Genomic DNA, 13,758 nt, shown 5'->3' with positions numbered 1-13,758 from the left:
AGATTTATTATTTAAATTTGATTTTTTTTATTAAAGTAATTTTTTTAAGAGTTACAGACTGTATAACCCATAACCTTGATATACAAGTGAACTATATAAAAGCAGTTTTGCCATGTCTAATCTCTTGATGCTTTAGCTTCTGTTTTATTAGGCTGCCACAGAACTAACCAGAGACAAAAAGTACCTAGCTTTGAGCAGCATTTTACCTTCACCTAGAATGATAATACAATGTGAACAAAAATGATTGACTTTAACAGTTGTTACTGTAAGTGGGTTTACAATAATATATATATGCATATATATATATATATATATATATATATACATATATATATATATATATATATATATATATATATATATATATATATATATATATATATATATATATATATATATATATATATACATATATATATATATACATATATATATACATATATATATATATATATATATATATATATATATATATATACATATATATATATATATATATATATATATATATATATATATATATATATATATATATATATATATACACATATACACACTTTAGGGATACATTATTGATATTCCTAACTGCTCTGCCAGAATGGCCTGCACCTGTCCCCCAAAGCTTTCCTATATTGGCAAAAACCTTATCCGCCCCTTAAACTGCCTTTTTAGGCAAAGTTAGTCTACAAAGCTTCCAGCATTGCAAACAGAATTAGGAGAGCATGGAGGTATTACTGCTTGTTAGGAGTCTGAAGGAAGATTACTCTCCCTACAGGTACTCCACACCCTAGAAGGCATTATGTGCATCATCAGTGAGAACTGGTTCAAGAATATTGAGATCATCCCATCAGTGCAAGGTTTCAACGCCTACCATACATTCAAACCTACTGCAGTAGATAACAGCACTAAATGTGTCAAAACAAAACTACACATTCAGACTCCTTAAGCAGAATAACAACCTGCAACTCCTCAGTGTCCAACCTACTGTTAACAAAACCCCATATCCCATTGTAACCAACTTGGCCCATGACTCTTATCTGGCTAATATGGAAGCCCTAAGTGTTCAGACAAGCACCGTTCTCTTCAACTACTCCTCCATTAACAGGGAAACGTATACATGTCTGACATGTATGCCCAGGGATTTATGAAAGGAGTGTATAAATACTTGGGAACTGATGAAGGATCAGCAATAAAACATGAATGAATGCAAATAAAACTCAGTAAGGAATACTTCAGAAGACTTAAATTAATCCTGAGAACAGCATTGACATCTACGAGCAAGATCCAAGCTATAAACCAGTTTGCTCTTCCTTTCCTAACTTACAGTTTTGGAGTGATTGACTCTCCCCAAAAAGCGTTGGATAGATTACATATTAAAACAAAAAGGATCCTTCATGCTCACCAAATGATTTACAGAATTCACTGTATACCAAGATTATATATTCCTCGTTCCGAGGGAGGGATGGGCCTCCTTGAAATTGATTACATATATAGATCTGTAATCGTGGGACTCCACACATATCTACTGACCTCACAAGATCCAAATATAGTGAAAGTTTTGAAACATGAGGGGAATAAATCTAAGATGACTTCTCTGCTTAATTTAACAGAAGCATATCAACGTCAAGCAGGAATGGAAATCAAACCAGAAGTAGATAAAAACCAGGCAGCAATTGAATGTGCCAAAAAACGAAAGAAAGAATATAAAGTGAAGGACCAGATGAGAAGGCAAGAAATGTAGAAAAAGCATAAGTATAGTTGCAAGTATAGAAAACTTCTGGAAGAACCTCGTGTCAGGAACGAACGCAGGAATGGTTAAAGAGAGGCAAATTCAAACCAAGAAATGAAAGGTTAATATTGGCAGCCCAAGATAGTGGGCTATGTACACGCTGGTTTACAAAGTCCATTGAACATGTGGGAGAAACAGACAAATGTAGGTTTTGTAAAATCGAATTGGAAACAGTCACACACCTTGTTGCTGGTTGCGACACATTAATGGCAGAAGGACTATACTGCGAGGCATAATAATGTGGCAAGACTGTTGCATTGGGGATTGTGTAAACATTATGGTACTGAAGTGGCTAAAAAATACTGGAAACATGAGCCACGAAGCATCATAGAAAATGATGAAGTTTATATCACATGGGATCACCCATTACCAACAGTTCAAATGATAGATGCTAGAAAACCGGATATAGTGGTCCAAGAAAAGAGGACAAAAGTTTTATTGATCATTGAAATTGGCACACCCATTGACTACACTGTCTTGTGTACAGAGAGATACAAAGTCATAAAATACCAGGATCTGCAGGCAGAAACGAGAGCAATGTGGAAGGAAGATACCCAGACAGTTCCAGTAGTAGTAGGAGCAACAGGTCTTTTAAAAAAGAATCTACAATCGTATTTAGATATGTTACCAATCCATGTAGCCCATACGAATTCCAGAAGGAGTCATTACTGGGCACACTGCGGGTGCTGCAAAGAGCACTTTTGGCTGACAAAGATTGAAACAATACTAATTTCATGAGCTTTAACCTTACTTTGACTTTGGAATGGGGTCCATTCCCATCATGGTATTAGAAACCCAAAAGATTTGGAGAAATTAGAAAAAGGGCGAGACTACCTAGTCTGTACCCCAATGAGGGGTGACAAAATTTTGGACTGTGTTCTCATCACTATTGGATATCTCTGTTACCCTTGCCTCCCTAATCAAATCAGACCATAAATCAGCTGTATTCACCATAAGACTAAATCGGGAAGTGTCCTCCAATGACTCGTCATTCACAGACAATGGTTCATAGATGTGTACTAGGCCAACAGCTCTGGAGCCTTTACAAGCCCAGCCCAAAGAAGTGTCCTGGCATCATGCTGTCATTAGTTCCTGGTATCTCTATTAAGTAGAGCCACTGGAGTGATCCCCGGGGTGAACTTTCTATTTCCTATCCACTCATCAAGATTTGTCTTGAAAGGGCCAGTGAGGTGCTCTGCTTGACTTGTATGGAAGTCTATTCCAGAGCATGGGCAGTCTGTGGGTTATGAACCTGTCTCTCCAGCATATTCTGTTGATTGTGTTAATGAGGTTGACCTGGAGCATGTGGTGCGGAGGGACTGGGATTTCTTTAGGTGTAACATTTCTAACAGGGCTGGGTCAGGCATGGCTTTGTAAGTCAAGCAGAGATCGCCTCTTAATAGATGATATGAGACAGAGAAAAGCTGGAGTTTTTTGAGTATGTCCATGTAAGGCATGTGTTTAAGGCCTAGGATCCTCTTCATGAGGTACTTTTGTGGCCTTTCCAGCTTTTGCAGGTGTTTAGTGAGGTACATGCCAAACAGGGCATCATACTCGATTGGTCTAATGAGGGAAGAGTAGAAAGAGATGATGACCTCTTTCTTCCTGGATGCATAACCCTTGATACTTTAATGTGCCACATAGAAGGACTTTCTGACCACAATGGCAGTGTGGTGTCAAAGGAGAGGTTGCTGTCAACCTGTGTCCCCAGATCTCTTATAATGCCTTCAGTGGGCTACTGTCAATGTGGTAATTAGTGGGAACTGAGTTTTTCCCAAAGGGAATGACTGTGCATTTTTTGGCATTAAGCTTAAGGCCATGGTTTCGACACCAGTCGTTGGTCTCAGTGAGGCCTTTCTGTAGGATGTCTGCATCACTTGAGGAGTTAATAATGGCTCCCAGCTTGCAATCATCAGCGAACTTGGTCAGCTGAAGTCCCTCAGTGTTGGCCTGGACTTCTGAGAAGTAGATTCCAAACAGAAGAGGACTCAGGACCAACCACTGTGGGACTCCACTCGTGACTGGTTGTCAGTCTGACTTGGAGTCTGCTACTTTCACACTGTGGGTTATATTTGTGAGCCAATTTGCAACCGAACTAGTTATATAGTGGCTGATGCCTAGTTTGGTAAGTCTATCAATAATTCCTGAGTGAGGAATGCTATCAAAGGCCTTGGCCAAATCAGGTAGGCTGTATGAACTGCCTTGCCCTCATCCACAGCTCTGTTGACTGACTCAAAGGTTGAGCAGGCATAATCTACCCTTCACAAAACCAAATTGTGTGGGATCCAGAGTTTGGAGATTCCATATATCCTTGTTAATTAGGTCCATGATGATGCGCTCCATAGCCTTACATATCAGACTCGTCAGGCTAATGGGACGATAATTCCCAGGGTCTGTAGTCGCTCCCCCTTTATGGAGAGGGATGACTGTAGCAGTGCGCCATTATGTAGGGACAAAGCCTGAGGTGAGGGTGTGATTGAACAGGGCACACAGGGGTGGTGCCAGTTCACTTTGTAGTTCATGTAGAACACAGCCAGGAATATTGTTGGCTCCCATAAAAGCTGTATTCCGCGCATTGGACAATGCAGCTTTAACCTGTGCTGCAGTAATGCTGGGTGCCTGACATTCTTCCGGTATTGTGATTGGTCCTTTGGGGGGAGGGGGGTAAAGTTGGCACTGAATCTGTCGGCCAGTATGTTGGCAATATCTATTGGCTCTGTATAGGTGGCATCATTGTGCAGTAAGTCAGAGCAAATCTGGGTATTGCCGTGGAGATTCTTGATATAACTGTAGAAGGCTTTGGGGTTGTTTTAGTGCCTGAAGCAATTCTGCATTCATAGCTAGTTTTAGAGGTTTTGATGAGGGATCTCAACTTTTTGTTGAGGCTAATAAGGGAGTTTTTCCAGTCTTGGGACTTCACCTTTTTCTTCCTTCTGTTGTAGGGTTTGTTAATAGCAGGGGACCACCAGATTAGCTTCCTTTATTTGGAGGAGAGCATCTTGGTTCTGTTGGGTATGGCTAGTTCCATGCATTTATATATGTGTTCGTGCAGTGCATTGGTGTATGATTCGGTGGTCATGCACCTATTTTCCATTTGCATGGGTGCTGTGAAGTTAGCCACCTCTGTTTTTAGGAACCCAAAGTCATCTTTGGAGAAGTTTTTCATGGTGGTTACCTTTGCTGGTGGTGTGGGTGAGATGTGGATTTCCATGGTAATTAGTTTGTGGTCGGATCTAACCAGGGAGGATTTGACTATTGGTGTTGAGCAACGGTTGCCCATGTTAGTAATAAGCAGGTCAAGGATGTTGCTTCTACTAGTGGGGGTAAGAAGGAGCTGGTCCAGCGCATTGGAATTAATGAATTCCAGGAAGCATTGGGCAAGTGTATTGGTGCATGAGTAGTTTTCCCAGTTGATGGAGGGGTAGTTGAAGTCACCCAGTATGAGAGTGTTGGGTTGGACCCTAATGGGTTCCAGGGTACTTAGGAACGTGGAATGAGAGTCTTGGAACATGGTTGGGTCCTATAGCAGGCTACGACCCGAATCACCATCTTACCCACAATGCTAAAATCTAATAAGCTGAGTGATGTCCTGGCAAAATTCAAGTTTCCCTTCCACCCTGAGAGTCTCGCTACAAATACAGAATCCTTCACTGCCCAATTCAATGAATATGTAAATAACTGCCCAGAAGCATCTGTCTGAAATAGTGTCAAATTTAAAAATAAACCCTTATGGTGAAACCCTGATATAAACATGCTGTATAAAAGTAAAAAGCTCATTGTACGTAAAAATAAATCTAATATTGCAGATGCCAAAATCCCTCTTGCTAAGGCTAGCAAAGAAGTTTGTACCCTGATTAAATAAAGCCAAGCTAGATACAAGGTAAAAATAGCAACCCAAGCAAAAGACATTCACAAAGCTTTTTATACCTATCTCAGAATCCTTAGAAATAATGTGCAAAATTGCATCAATCTAATAGTACATGATATAGGCAGTCTACTACTGGATAAGTTTAGCTCCAATTTCATCCTCCTACCCTCTTGCGCAAACCTCTTAATGGAGTCCACATCTCCCCCTCAAATCTCCCAAGAACAAGTGTTAAGTTCACTAATCAAAGCCAAGATCACTGCTTCACTGTGGCCAGATAACATACCAGGATGCCTGTTGGTCATCTTGAAGCATGTACTGTCAAACTCCCTGCAGCGGCTTTTCAATATTAGCCTCCAGAATTTGAACCAAATTAATTTATTAATGCGTCAGTCCTCCCCCTTCAAAAAGGTGAACTGTTAACAGATATGGGCAACTATAGACCCATAAGCCTGACCAACCTCATCTGTATAAAGCTATGGAAGTAACAGTATGGAAAATATAAACAAAGGCGTAGGCAACGTATAGAACATTGACCTTGAGTCTCTTCAGTTTTGCCAAAGGCAGATCTTGCCTACTCAGCCTGGTTGACTTCTCTGAGAAGGTTGCAAAGTAATGGATAAGGGCAAAACTGTTTACACCGCATATGTGGACCTTGCATAAGCATTCAACACCATCCCCATTCTGGTATAGTTAATTAACTTATCCAGCTAAATGCAAATCTCTCTGTAACATATTGGACACCAATCTGGCTCATAAATAGAATCCAAGAAATGAGGGTGGGTGGACTGAGTTTTCAAGCCACTCCTTTTTTTGCCATCTGTTTCTCAGAGGTCAAGGCAAATGTTGAGGCTTATGGCTGACAAAGTTTATTCAGGACTGTAAACTTGGTGCCATCATAAACTCTCCAGAAGACACCAAGATCCTTCAGGAAGGCCTGTCACAAACAAATAGCTGTTGCCAAAACTATGGTCTACAGCTAAATGCCAAAATGTACATAATAGTTTCTTTTGTAAGGCAAGATGTCCCCTGCAACTATCCCATCACCCATACCGTCCTGAAAATTGACCCACTAGTAGGGAACATATGTAGACAATGAACTGTCAATCATCCATCATGTGCCCACTATTGTTAAGAAGACCTTCTTTATAGCAAGGGTATAGGATCCAAAATCTAGTGAGGTGATCAGTCCACTCTACACTGCACTCATTAAGCCAGTCATTGAATATAATGCCTTTTTCTGAATGTACTTGTCCAAGCATCGGATTTAATTCAAGCAACTAGAACATTTTCTGATCAAGAAAATCAAGGGACTGAATAACGAAAGCTACTATGACCACTTCAGAGCCATAATTCCTCTTATAAATTTCCTGCTGGCTGCTTAAGGAGGATCTCTGTCTTGCATACAGGGCCTCTATGGAACCCATGCTTGCAGACCTTCTACACATCTGTAAGTTCAGTAGTGGTAGAACACTCACTCTGGAGACCTCAGTCTCTATTTCAACTTAAATAGAACATACTGGAGAGAAGGGTATGTGTCACAGAGAGTGCTACTTTTATGGAACCACCTTCCTCTCCATGTGAAGTTAAGTATGTCTCTTGCTTTATTCCAGCACAGTCTGGATGCATGAATGGGAAGTTCATCCCTGGTTTGACACATCTGTCTATAATGGACAGAGGAAACATATAAATTCAAGATGGTACAGTAAGAGCATATTTATTTAAGAAACCATTCCATATATTTTTTTGGCAGAAAATAACAGTAGATACTCCATGTATATTATAAACAATATTTCTTTTTTATGATAGTTAAAATAATATGTTCCATTAATAATGATTATGTTAATTTTTACCAATACTTGATAGAAAGGTTTATAGAATAAGGGGTTATAAGACTAGTTTAGTTAAGGCAGCAAGACAAAAGACTAATCAGAAAGTCAGGAGCAAATTACGGGAATATATTGAAAAATGTAATAAGTCTGAAGTTTTTAAAGCTTATAAATTTATTCATAGCAATGTTTGTTCTTACTACGTATTTGTACATGTTGCATCTATGCAGAGATGTATTTAATTGATAACCAGTTGAAATGTTGGGACCCATTAGAGTTAATCTTGAGACTGAATGGCTGAAAAAATGGAGTTGCATATACCAAGTTCGAGCTGGTTATTTCTCAGAATATTCCTTTTTCTCCAAGGTAGGGCAATCTCAGAGTTGATGTATATAAAATCGAAAGGTGTAGGGGGATTCTCTCCTGCAAAAAAGATGTTTAAAGGAGAACAGTTATCTTTGAGATTTGCTCTTTTCCTGGCTTTTCGGTATTTTTTTCCGACTTCTCAGCATTCGATGTTTCTGATGCTATCACTTCAGTAGGGAGACATTTATTTTTGGTATTTACTTGTACACCTCTTTATTTTGTATGTACTGGTCACTGTTTGATGATGTAATCATCAGCATATCATGTAAGACAGTCTTTTTGGCCTGAACAGATTAGATACTGATGAAGGCTTTGTGCTGAAGCTGGTTTATCTCTGAGACTATTGACCAAAAATAAAATCAGTTGCACTGTATTTGAGTGCTGTGGTATGTACTGTTCAGTGTTAGGTTGCGTTCTTGTGTTAGCCTGTTTACATACCAGAGAACTGCATTTGCAAGCTTCTTTTATTGGATATGTGAAGATAACACAGTTGTTGGACATGAGGTAATACCAAGTGCTACATTTAAGAAGGTCTGAGGACTGTCCTGTGGGTAGGGTGTGCGTGTGTGGATGGATGGACAGTGGAAGAAGCGTTATAAAAGTAATATATTACCTGAAGTTGTTAATCTTCATCCTGTCATCACCTGTGGGGGTTTGGTTTTGATCCGTCAAAACTGACTCTGCCATTACTACAGCTCGTGGCCTCCAAAAACTCTTGAGCACATCCCTTGCCCACAATACTGCAGGTAGATTACCTTAGATCTTGTTTGCTGCTTTCAGCTTCAGACATGTTTTTTCTGTATTGCTCTCGAGCCTAAAAGTTAAGTGTAAGAATTTAACCATAAATCCTTTCCTATCCTTTCAAAAACCTTTCCGAACCTTTAAATACTTCTGTCGCATATTTTACATTTGTAGCTGTTGTTTTTAGGCAGTTTTTCTCTGTGCATTTCTCTCTCTATCTTTCTTTCTGTCTTCTCCCCTATCTACCGTGAGGTAGCTATCTATTAACATTGTTGGTATCCCATACCCTTCCCGTTTTACGTCTTCAGTAAGTCTTAGTTACCATTGTTGGTATTTTTTTTTTTTAAAAACTAAAACTAATCTTTCTGTTCCCTTTGTGTAGCTTGTGCGTGTGTGTGTGTGTGTGTGTGTGTGTGTGTGTGTGTGTGTGTGTGTGTGTGTGTGTGTGTGTGTGGGGCATTGTAGTTTCCCGACGATGGCTGATAAAGAGAAAAATCAGACCAGGTTTAAGAAGTGCACTAAATGTGGTCATAAAATTATGTTTTCTGACCAGCATTCTCTCTGTGTTTATTGCCTTGGTCTTCTTCATTTGCTAGAGGACTTTTCTATCTGCCATGCTTTTAGTCACCAAGCGTTGGTAGATAGATAAAACAAACTTATACTGAAAAATCTCCTTCCTTCCTCCTTTGGGGAGGCCATATCTGGTTCTCTAACAAGCCAAAGCATAAATCTGGACGAACATCATCATCATCTTCCTCCTCTTCCAGAGCCTCTGAGGTAGAGAAGTGAGCTTCCTCAGTTCTGAGTTCTTCTTAGGTACCAAGCCCTAAAAAGAAAAGGACATCGAACATCAAGATCATCGACCCTGAAAAGGTTCTTTGGAATTGTCTGTTGATCATTCAGTCCCAACTCCTTCTTCTGCCCAGGAACAGACTTCTATACCTTTTACTTCCTTTCCAAAGACTCAATATTCCCATTTGTTAGATCCTTTTACAGACATACTACCATCCCCCTTTTAGAAAGACCAAAGTTCCCCTCTGTGATTTCCGTCTATTCTTCCAGGAGTCTCATTGAAGTTGACGTGGAGAGGTTGGTGATGAAGATTCTTTGGGCCCAAGGCGTCTCAGGGACTTCATTGGCTCCTACCCTTTTGAGTCAGACAACGACACCTTCTATTTCCCATGCTAGCCCTCCAACTCTAACCTCAACAGGGACATTACAGACTTTGATTTCAAGCTTCCTGGAACTGACCAGCTCAGTTCTAAATGTCTTTTTCTTGTTGGAAGCATCAGTTGCCTTTAGCACTCCGGTTGTATCGGAATCAGAGTCCTCTTGGAACTAAAGCTTGTCTGTTGGTCCAGAGTCATTCTGTTCTGCTCCTGGAATTTCTGAGCAGTCTCAATCCCTTGGTGAGCCAACATGCTTGGGTCCAACTTCGGTCTCAGTGGGGACTTCATTGGAAAGGGGGGGGGACTTCGGAACAGAGACCTTCTTTTTTGGCACTGGAGCAGCCTTTCTCTTCTGGTGGGTCGGCCTTTGAGGCCATGAAGAGGGCATTGGCTACTTCCCAGTACCAGGTCTGTTCCTTCTTCCTTGGAGCCTCTGTCTCTGGGTGCCTTAGGTCTGGAGCATCAACCAACTCCTTCACAGGGACAGTGGGTACTGCAGCCTCAGGCTACCCAGCGGGGTACTCCTTCTTCTGAAACCTCCCAAGATTTCCTCCCTGAGGAGGCCCCTCATAAGAAATTGTGCAAGAGGAAGTACCTGGACTCTCCTGAAGAGTCAGTCACAAAAGACATGGATTTCGATGAAAGTGAAGATTCCCCCAGATCGCCTCCTGATAATGTGTCATTTGGAGACATACAGAGAGGTGGTTGGAAGTCCCTTAATCCTTCGACTGAGGAATCTATGTATCTGCAAGCTTTTGGTACCCATCCGTCTACTTCCTGGGTATCTCCACCTGTGGCGGGCTCATCAAAGTAGGGAGGGTGGCCTAATGGTTAAGGTGTTTGCCTTACAAACACAAGGTGCAGGGTTTGAGTCTCACAAGGGATAATTGGCTAGGCTTAAAGTGGCTCACAAGGGCAGTTAGCTTAGTACTAATCTATGAACCTCTATGAGCCTATGACTTGCAACTTAAATAGGACATGCTGGAGGAACAGCTTTATCTCCCAGTGACTGCCACATCTTTGGAACAGGCTACCATTTCATGTGAAACAGAGCACCTCTATGACACTGTTCATGAGGAACCTGGATGAGTGGATGGGGCACTGTAAATTCCTACCTGGGATAGTGCCCTCATCCCTCCTGGACATGGGCAGTCATCACTAAATGCAATCTTGGACATTGACTAGTACCTCTAGGGTATTACATTGGGTTGAAACGGCTAGGCTTAAAATGACCTCTGGGTCAATAGCCTAGTAATCTTCTATGATCCTATGAAAAGCTGCTGGAAAAAGAGAGTCATCCAAGAAGTCCCACCAGACCAAATAGGATCCGGTTTTTACTCAAGATTCTTTTTAGTGCCAAAAAAGAAAGGGGACTGGAGACTGATTCTGGATCTCAGTGTACTGAATAGATCTGTACAAAAAACAAATTCCAGATAGTCACGGTTCAGTCCATTTTTCTGTTCGTAGGAAAGGACGACTGGATGTGCTTGACAGATCTTCACGATGCATAATATCATATAAAAATGGACAGGCATTCCAGAAGATTCCTTCGCTTCTGTTTGGGAGACAGTCTTTACCAATTCAGAGTGCTGTCTTTTGGTCTCACCACAGACCCCAGGGTGTTCACCAAGTGCGTGACAGTAGTAGCAGCTTACTTAAGACTGCAAGGATTCCGAGTATTTCCCTACTTAGATGACTGACTCATTTCTGCCACCACAAGGCAAAATCTACTAACAGCAAAACAAAAGGTTCTACAGTTATGTGACCACCTTGGCATCACAATCAAATTTGACAAATCTTCACTGGAACCCACACAAAATCTAACCTTTGTAGGAGCTTTATTGGACACAAGAACCTCCATAGTCTCACTCCCTTCGTTTCAATTGGAAACTATCCAGACTCAAGTCCATACTCTGTTACAAAGGAGAGTTCCTGCAAGACTGGTGCTTCAAACATTGGGATCAGTGGTGGCTGCCATAACCCTTGTTCCCCTAGCCAGTTTACTTGCGGTTCAATGATCAGTTCTCCAGCATCCCTTATCAATGCCAATATTAATTACTGACATATGCAAAAGAGAACTTCTGTGGTGGATTCATTCAAGCCAAGTTCGACAAGGACGGCTGTTTGTTCCCCCTCAGTCCGAGGCCACAGTGACCACAGACGCTTCCCAGTTCGGGCGGGGACATGAGGAAATTACAGAGGGATGCTGTTCTCCACGATTGGCCACCTGGTCTCCTTTACGTCTTTCCTCCAACCCTTTTAATTCACACATTTATGAAGAAAGCAGACAAGTTGAAGAGAAAAGTCATACTTATTGCCCCTTTTTGGCCTTGGCAGATATGGCTCCCCTCCCTATGGACTCACCTAGTTCGAAAACCATGGATTCTGGATCCAGCTCCGGACCTCCTGTCACTTACAATGGGGATCAGTCACCCAGACATTACAACTCTCAACATGACAGCTTGGTATCTCCGATTCCATTAGTGGCCAGACATGATGTGCTCTATTCCCCGGTGAAACACATAACTTTTAGCAACTCATAAACCATCTACTCACAAACTTTACACAAGTAAATGGAAGAGGTTTGTTCATTGAGTCTTTCTACATCCCATTCACCCCTTTTCAACACCAGTCCATGAAATTCTTCACTTCCTAGCCTCTGTTTTCAGTGATGGTGCTTCCACTTCTAGGATTAAAGTTCAACTGCCAGCCATTTCTAATTTTCACAGTGGATTCCAGGGATCATCCATTGCTTTGCATAGACTATGTAAAACCTTTTTAAAAAGTGCCCTTTTCTTAAAGCCTCCTTACAAGGACCCCACCCCTCCTTGGGACCTTGCTTTACTGCTGCAGGGTTTGATGCAATCCCCTTTCGAGCAGGTCTCTATGGGCGACAAAAAAATCCTTCTATCTTATTAGTGGCCATTACCTTGGCTAGAAGAATTTTTGAAGTTCAGGCACTCTCATCCAAGTCACCATATTCAATCTTTCACAAAGATGTCTTCTCTCAGGACCATTCCATCTTTCCTACCTAAGGTTGTGTCTGAAACCAACCTTAATCAGTGCATTAATCTTCCAATATTTTTCCCAAATTTTTCTAACAAAGGGGTGTACACATTACATTTGTTAGATGTTCAAGACAACTTAGGCTCGACCTTGACAGAACTAAGGACATTAGGAAATTGGACCAACTGTTGGTTTCTTTTTCATATATCAAGTTGGGTCAGCCTGTTAACAAAGTAACCCTAGCTAAGTAGATTTCAGACTGTATTTCCTTTGTATATAACAAGAGAGCTATATCCTTACCTGTACCACCAAAAGTGCATTCAACTAGAGCAGCAGCTACTTCAGCTGTCTTCCAGTCAAGAACTTCTATGGATGACATTTGTGCAGCTGTAACTTGGGTGTCTTCCCGTACCTTTATTACTCATTACAAATTAGATCTGGTCTCAATGGGTAGAGCATCATTTGGCTCGATGGTGCTCAAGAGTATCCTTTCTTGATTCCACCCTGGTTTCCAAGTAGCTGGGGACTCTGTTCCACAGGTGATGACAGCATGATGATTTACATCAAATAAAGAAGTTACGTCTTACCATAAATTTCCATCTGAGTTGTTGATCTTCATCTCTTATCAACTTTCCTACCACCTTCCCCTGGCCAGATTTCCTGGAAGAACAGGCGCTCACCTGAAAGTTTCCTTTTGGAGCATTAGTTCTGTCCAGATATAGTCTCCTTCATTACCGGTAGGTCTTTTTCTTCTATCATAAGCAAACTCTGAGGTCTGGTGGGACTTCTTGGATGACTCATTTTTACAGCAGCATTATGAGTAAGGGATGTGCTCAAGAGATTTTGGAGGCCACAAGCTGTAGTAATGGCCGAGTTTGTTCAGAAGGATCAGAACCAAACCCCCACAGGTGATGACAGATGAAGATCCGACAACTCGTATGGAACATTATGTTAAGACATAACTTTTTTTTTTCTTTCGTTGAAAATTAGCAT

The 13,758-nt window shown here is 41.1% G+C and overlaps 1 protein-coding gene across 1 annotated transcript in view; it reads left to right on the top strand.

Annotated features, from left to right (window-relative positions):
* The window catches only part of CEP76 (centrosomal protein 76), a 1,583,298-nt gene that overhangs the window by 312,191 nt on the left and 1,257,349 nt on the right, over window positions 1–13,758 (top strand). The gene's annotated exons all lie outside the window — the stretch shown is intronic.

The sequence above is a fragment of the Protopterus annectens genome, chromosome 3.part1 (assembly GCF_019279795.1).
Source record: "Protopterus annectens isolate FY-2018-M chromosome 3.part1, PAN1.0, whole genome shotgun sequence".
In the NCBI taxonomy this organism is placed as follows: Eukaryota; Metazoa; Chordata; order Ceratodontiformes; family Protopteridae; genus Protopterus; species Protopterus annectens.
This window is presented reverse-complemented; position numbering and strand designations above follow the sequence as displayed.